The sequence below is a fragment of the Falco naumanni genome, chromosome 2 (genome assembly GCF_017639655.2).
Source record: "Falco naumanni isolate bFalNau1 chromosome 2, bFalNau1.pat, whole genome shotgun sequence".
Classification (NCBI taxonomy): Eukaryota; Metazoa; Chordata; class Aves; order Falconiformes; family Falconidae; genus Falco; species Falco naumanni.
Window position 1 is genome coordinate 75,059,129 of NC_054055.1, and position 5,714 is coordinate 75,064,842.

General features: G+C 42.5%; 1 long non-coding RNA gene across 1 annotated transcript; it reads left to right on the forward strand.

The window, feature by feature from the left end:
* The first annotated feature begins 1,012 nt into the window (after positions 1-1,012).
* Positions 1,013-4,611, forward strand: LOC121083528. The gene is made up of 3 exons (XR_005826401.1): positions 1,013-1,112; positions 1,804-1,862; positions 3,795-4,611. It is a non-coding gene; the product is annotated as an uncharacterized LOC121083528 (long non-coding RNA).
* Positions 4,612-5,714: the final 1,103 nt, after the last annotated feature.

The window sequence follows — 5,714 nt, forward strand, 5'->3', positions numbered from 1 at the left end:
TTTTGAATATTGAGGATATGTAGAAACACATAATGTAATGATACCTGAGCTTTGGGATAACTGGTGAAGGGTTATTCAGCCTAAGAGACAAAGGCAAGAGACAGAAGCAGTAAGAAACCTTGCCTAGGTACACAAATGCTAGCAAACAGGCATTGAGGGGAACAGTATCAAACATCAGAACTCCCTGGCCACTCAGTGAGGGACAACTGGTGGATGCCCTCAAAACCATGAGAAGGTACAACCAGATCTTTGTAGCTGAGAAAAGCAAAACCAAGACTATAAGGCGGCTTATGACAGAGAACAAACATCACAGGAAATTAAAGTGGGCTTCTGGGAATTACTGTGGGGCTCATGGGAAACTTTCTGTATTTAGAGAAAGGGCCAAAGGCAGGATAAGGGAAGAATCAAGGTGGGTAGGGGTAGAACAAGCCTGGGGAAGTGGAGAGGAGGTGACATAAAATATATTGATCATATTTTGCAAGCTGTTGTTCAGTATGCCTCTCTGGCCAAGCCACATGTCTGGTCAATACAGATATTCTTTTCTTTTTATTAAACTCTGTCCCCTGCTATCTTCTCTTCCTTTTTGCAAAGGCTTCCAGCATCAAAAAGCCAGCCTGATGGAGCAGAGCTGCTTTTGAACAAGCCCCAGTTAGGACTCCGCTTTGGTTTATGAACTTTGGTGCATCGCACAGAGTTCAGGTTCTTGGTGCTGTTCTGTACTGATTTCTGATTTACTTGTTACAAGCTTTCAAGTGCTTCTGAAGCACCAGCATGTTAACTGACTGCTGAACTGACAATACAAGCTTTAATCCACACTGCTTCTTTAGCCTTGTGCCTGATGATTGAAGAGCCAAAGAAAGAGCTGAACCTGGCAGAAAACCCCACTGAAGCCGTACAACTGAGCTGACACGTTTTGTAACCGGTGCGTTTCTCAGAAGCAATAAGATTAAGTGGATCAGCTGGTGTACCCTGTGCCTGGTGGAAAGAAGCTTATTTAAATTAAGAGGCCCAGAGAGTCTGTGTCTCAGTCCAGAGAGAAAATGAGTTCCACCAAAGACCTTGACTACCCTAAAACCATCTTGCAATACAACAGTGGATTCTTAGTCTCCAAGGTAAGAAATATTGCTCAGTCTTGGACAGATGTCTGAGTGGAATGCTCAAGGGCTTCAGTTGATGTCTCTGAGAATAAAACAGTTTATAATAAAACATCCTAATACAACACTGTCTTTAAACTTGGAATAGGCATGATAGAACTCTAAAAGGAAAAAATATTAAGGCAGACCTGGCCCTCACAGTGGATGAAACATATACTGAGACTCCTCTGTCCTTTGGAGCCTTGGATGAATAAAATGTGTCTCTGCATGACTTTTTAAAAACAGAAGGGTTTATAGCTTGAGGGCTTGCTATTTGCCTCAATGTGGAAAGTTCCTTTGGTGGTGGGATTTCTTCCTGCTTTTCAGTTTTGGAACTTGAGAAACAGAGGGCTGACTTGAATTGCCCTTTTTTCCCCCTGTCATACCATGCGAAGAACAAGATTTTTCAAATATCTTCCCTCCTCAAATTTACTGTGCAGCAGGCTGAGTTTGGTAATTTTTGTATATTATGTTCCTTCAGATGGAAGGGACTGTGAATACAGAGTGTGTTATAATGAGTCTTTTCCAGACAGCATATCATTAAGGTAGATGGGCAGTAGTTTCAATTTCCTTAATGTTTGCTGATGCTGTTTTTCCTGTGTGTATGTGCATTTGCATAAAATTTCTCTATTCAATTTCAGTTTTAATTTTCCTCATTTACAATCTACAGTGCTTTCAACATTCACGTCATGTTTTTGAGAAGTAATCTCAACCATGTTCTTACTGAAGGTAAAAGAGTCTTCCCTCTAATGGATGTTACCATATCACATGCCAATGATACTAAATTAGGAGGAACCATTGATTTCTTCCAGGCTGGAGAGGCCTTACAGTGAGATCTTGATAGATTAGACGAGTGGGCAATCACCAGCCATATGAAATTTAACAAGGACAAATGCCACATTCTGCACCTGGGATGGCATAATCTTGGATGTACTGATAGACTGGGGTACAAGAGGCTTGAGTGCAGCCCTGCAGAAAGGAATCTGTGAGTTTCGATTGCTGTTAAGCTCAATTTGTCCTGATGGCCGAAATAGCCAACTGTATTATGGGGTGTATTAAGCACAGTATAGCCAACCTGCTCAAAGAAGTGAATGTCCCACTATACTCAGCATTGGTGAGGACTCACCTCAAGTACTATGTGCAGTTCTGGGCTCCATGATATAAGAATGATATAAAAGTTAATGTGTCCAAATTAACCTAATGCTGAAATGCTGAAAAGCAATGCTGAAATTCATGGCTGGCCAGAACTCTGTATGGAGTATATGTGGCAGAGATGTTCTTGCTGCATTTGACCTCTCCTCTTTCACACAGATCTATGACTGGGAGGTGAGCTTCAGTAGAACTTTAACAAGCCTCTGAATTGTCTTTTACAAGCTCTGAAAAGAAAAAAAAACCTCCTGCATCATGTGACGGGTACAGCAATGGAAAGCAAGACATATCTCAGAATCTTGTCAGCAATAAAGGGAGTGCTTTACTGTGTTGCTTGGTTTAAAAAGAGAAATGTGAGAGCATTAGGAAGCTGAATGCTTTTCACTGCAGTCTTATTTGTGTGAGTAGTGGCCCATCCCCTTGTGGCATTTATTCCTGCCTTGCTTGATACTCTCTTCTGGTGCCAGACTCCTTCCCTCCTGCCCTTCAGTTGGCGTCACTAGATTGAGAGACTGTCTGCAGCCTCTTGCCCTGCTGTCCCAGCACTGCAGAGTGCTGCCAGAATTCATGGGATGGGTCAGGCTCCCTCGCAGGCTCCATCAATGACTTCCCCAGTGCCTGGTTTAGTGGCTCTGTTTTTCATTTTCCATCTTTCTAACAGCGGAATGAGGAAGCCAAGGAAGGTTAGTCTGAAGTGGCCCCTTACACACTATAAATACCAAAGTCATGATTCTCAGTGTTTTGTTCCCAGGGACCACTTAAGGGTATCACCATTAAGCTGGAGGTGATGTAGTTCACTTACCTCTCATTAGTTTTTGTCTCCGCTCTCATGAGCTCTGTGTCTGCGTGTCTGTCTGTGAAGGCTTCCTGAGGTTCAGCCTTCTCCAGGAGAAGAGACCCTGCAGTGGCTTTGTGCTGCTGGTTCAGCTGCCATCTTTTAGACTTTATGTTTTTCAAGATAGTAAAATCTAAGGATGTTTATCTAATGTCTCTACCAACGTTTGTACCTTCTGTATAAGGCATAAGCTCTTTAAAAGGCATTTTTCTCGGAAATGTTACAACTTCAATGTTTTGTGGTATTTTGTCTTAAAATAAGTACTCTCAGAAAGAAACATCAGCTATGTGCCATAACACTGCTGTTAGACAAGTATATATGTCATAGTAAAAATCCCATTAAACGTCACATTGAACCCTCAAGCTTTGAAATCACTCTGTCGAGAGCCAGGTTCTCAACAAAATCAGTATGGTCCTGCAGATTTCAGCTGGGGAAAACGGGAATTTCCATCCCAGCCATAGCATACCCTTCAGCCCTGGTACGTCAGCACCTACATAGCCAAGCAGAGGCATGCTCTGATGTTTTTGCTCTTCCGTTGTCTTCTGTGATGCTGACCTATGACTTAACGTAGAGGCTGCTTCTTCCTCAAACTAAAGGTTAGGTTCTAACAACTCAGCTGAAAAATATCTTGTCTTCTCAGAGCTCAGTGTGTGTTTTCTTTCTCTTTATTCAACCAGGCGGTGGGGTGCTGCTAGTTGAATCGCTTCTGAATGAAGATAAAAGCGGGCCTTTAGAAACCCAACTGTATTCGATGAATATGTTGGTCCAGACTGAAGGAAAAGAGCGAACAGCAGCCGAGTACAGCAAGCTCCTCGAGGCAGCTGGCTTCGGAGAGATTCAGGTCAAGCGGACTGGAAAACTCTGTGATGCTGTTTTAGGAAGGAACTAATTCTCTCTTTTTTCTTCTCCCTCTTGCATATATAAGTGGGGAAAAGAAATAACTTTGCTTTTAGTTAAGTCAGTCAGCTCTTTTGTAAGCTGATGCATTGTCAGGAGAATCATTGACTGTTGAGCACATACAGATTGTATGTCTGAGTATGGGAAAAATAAACTAACAGCTGCTTCACGAGAAATGGCCCATGTGTCCTGGTTTCATCTGGGATAAAGTTAATTTTCTTCTTAGTAGCTGGTGCATTGATGTGTTTTGGATTTGATGTGAGAACAATGATGATAATACACTGATATTTTTAGTTGTTGCTAGGTAGTTTCTATATTAAGTGAAGGACTTTTTAGTTCCTCTGGCCTTGCCAGTGAGAAGCCTGGAAGACCACAAGAAACTGGGAGGGGATACAGCTAGAAAAGCTGACCTGAACTAGCCAGAGAGGTATTCCTTACCATGGGATGTCATGCTCAATATATAAACTGGGGTGGGGGTGGCCAGGGCCTGTAAATTGTCGCCCAGAGAATGGCTGGGCATCAGTCAGCAGGTGGTGAGCAACTGTATTGTGCATCACTTGATTTCTTTCCTTCCTTCCCTTTGGATTTCATTCCCTCTCCCCTTCTTCCTTCTTTTCATTATTACTGTTGTTGTTGTCATTATTATTGTTGTTGTTGACGTTATTATGATTATTGGTATTTTTGTTTTACTTTATTTCAGTTATTACATTGTCCTTATCTCAACCCTCAAGTTTTACGCCCCTTCCCAATTCTCCTCCCCATCCCTCTGGGTGAGGGGGGTGTGAGTGAACAGCTGTGTGGTACTTAGTTACTGGCTGGGGTTAAACTACAACATCATGAAAGAAATGGGCCAAGGAGAGCTTATACTTACTGATCTGTTCACAGTTTCTGCTGCAGGTTCTTTTCCCCATTCTTTCCAAGTTTAACAGGGTATCTGACAAAGACAAATTTTAATTTTTACTCTGACTGCTTCCTGTAAAATAAAACTTTTCACTGTAGTGAGCTCTATTTTTCTCATGTTCCCTGGGGATTCGTGTAGCATACAGTGAATTCTAACTCCTCATGACTGGTCAGTTTTGAACCTGCAATTCTGCCCTGAAGTGTAGGAATGAAGGAGCAGCCAATGATGGTTGATGTAGGAAATGAAAAAAAAAACACCAACAAAACAACCCACAACAAACAACAAACCACTAGCAAATGAAATATTTTTCCTTTCTTTGCTACAGTCTGTGACACATATTGGTGCAGGGTACAGACCAGTGTGAGGGCCCTTTATGAGAAAAGGCTTTGTTCATTGTCTGAGTGCCAGGTTGCAGAGTGATTATGCCTTAAAATGTAGTGAGGAAACAACAAACAGTAAAACTGGCTCTCTGAACTCACCTGCAAATCAATTCTGTGCACACCTGTCTGCAATGAGGGGCATGCTCAAAGCTTCCCACATCTTAAGTATCGGGGAAGAAGAGACCTCCTCAGATGAGTGTGGAGGAAGAAAACAGCTCGGTGGAGTGTGAACTGGCTGCAAAGGTGCTTTGCTGCACATAGGCATGTTCCAGGGCAGAACTTGGTTGGATAAGCGATTGTATGTAACCACTCTTATGTATGCAGTAAAGGATCTCACTTGAGGTCTGTGCCTTCATATGCCACAGACCAGCAGTCACAAAAGGGCTGGAGACTTACAGGGTCAGCAGTATGATTAGTTA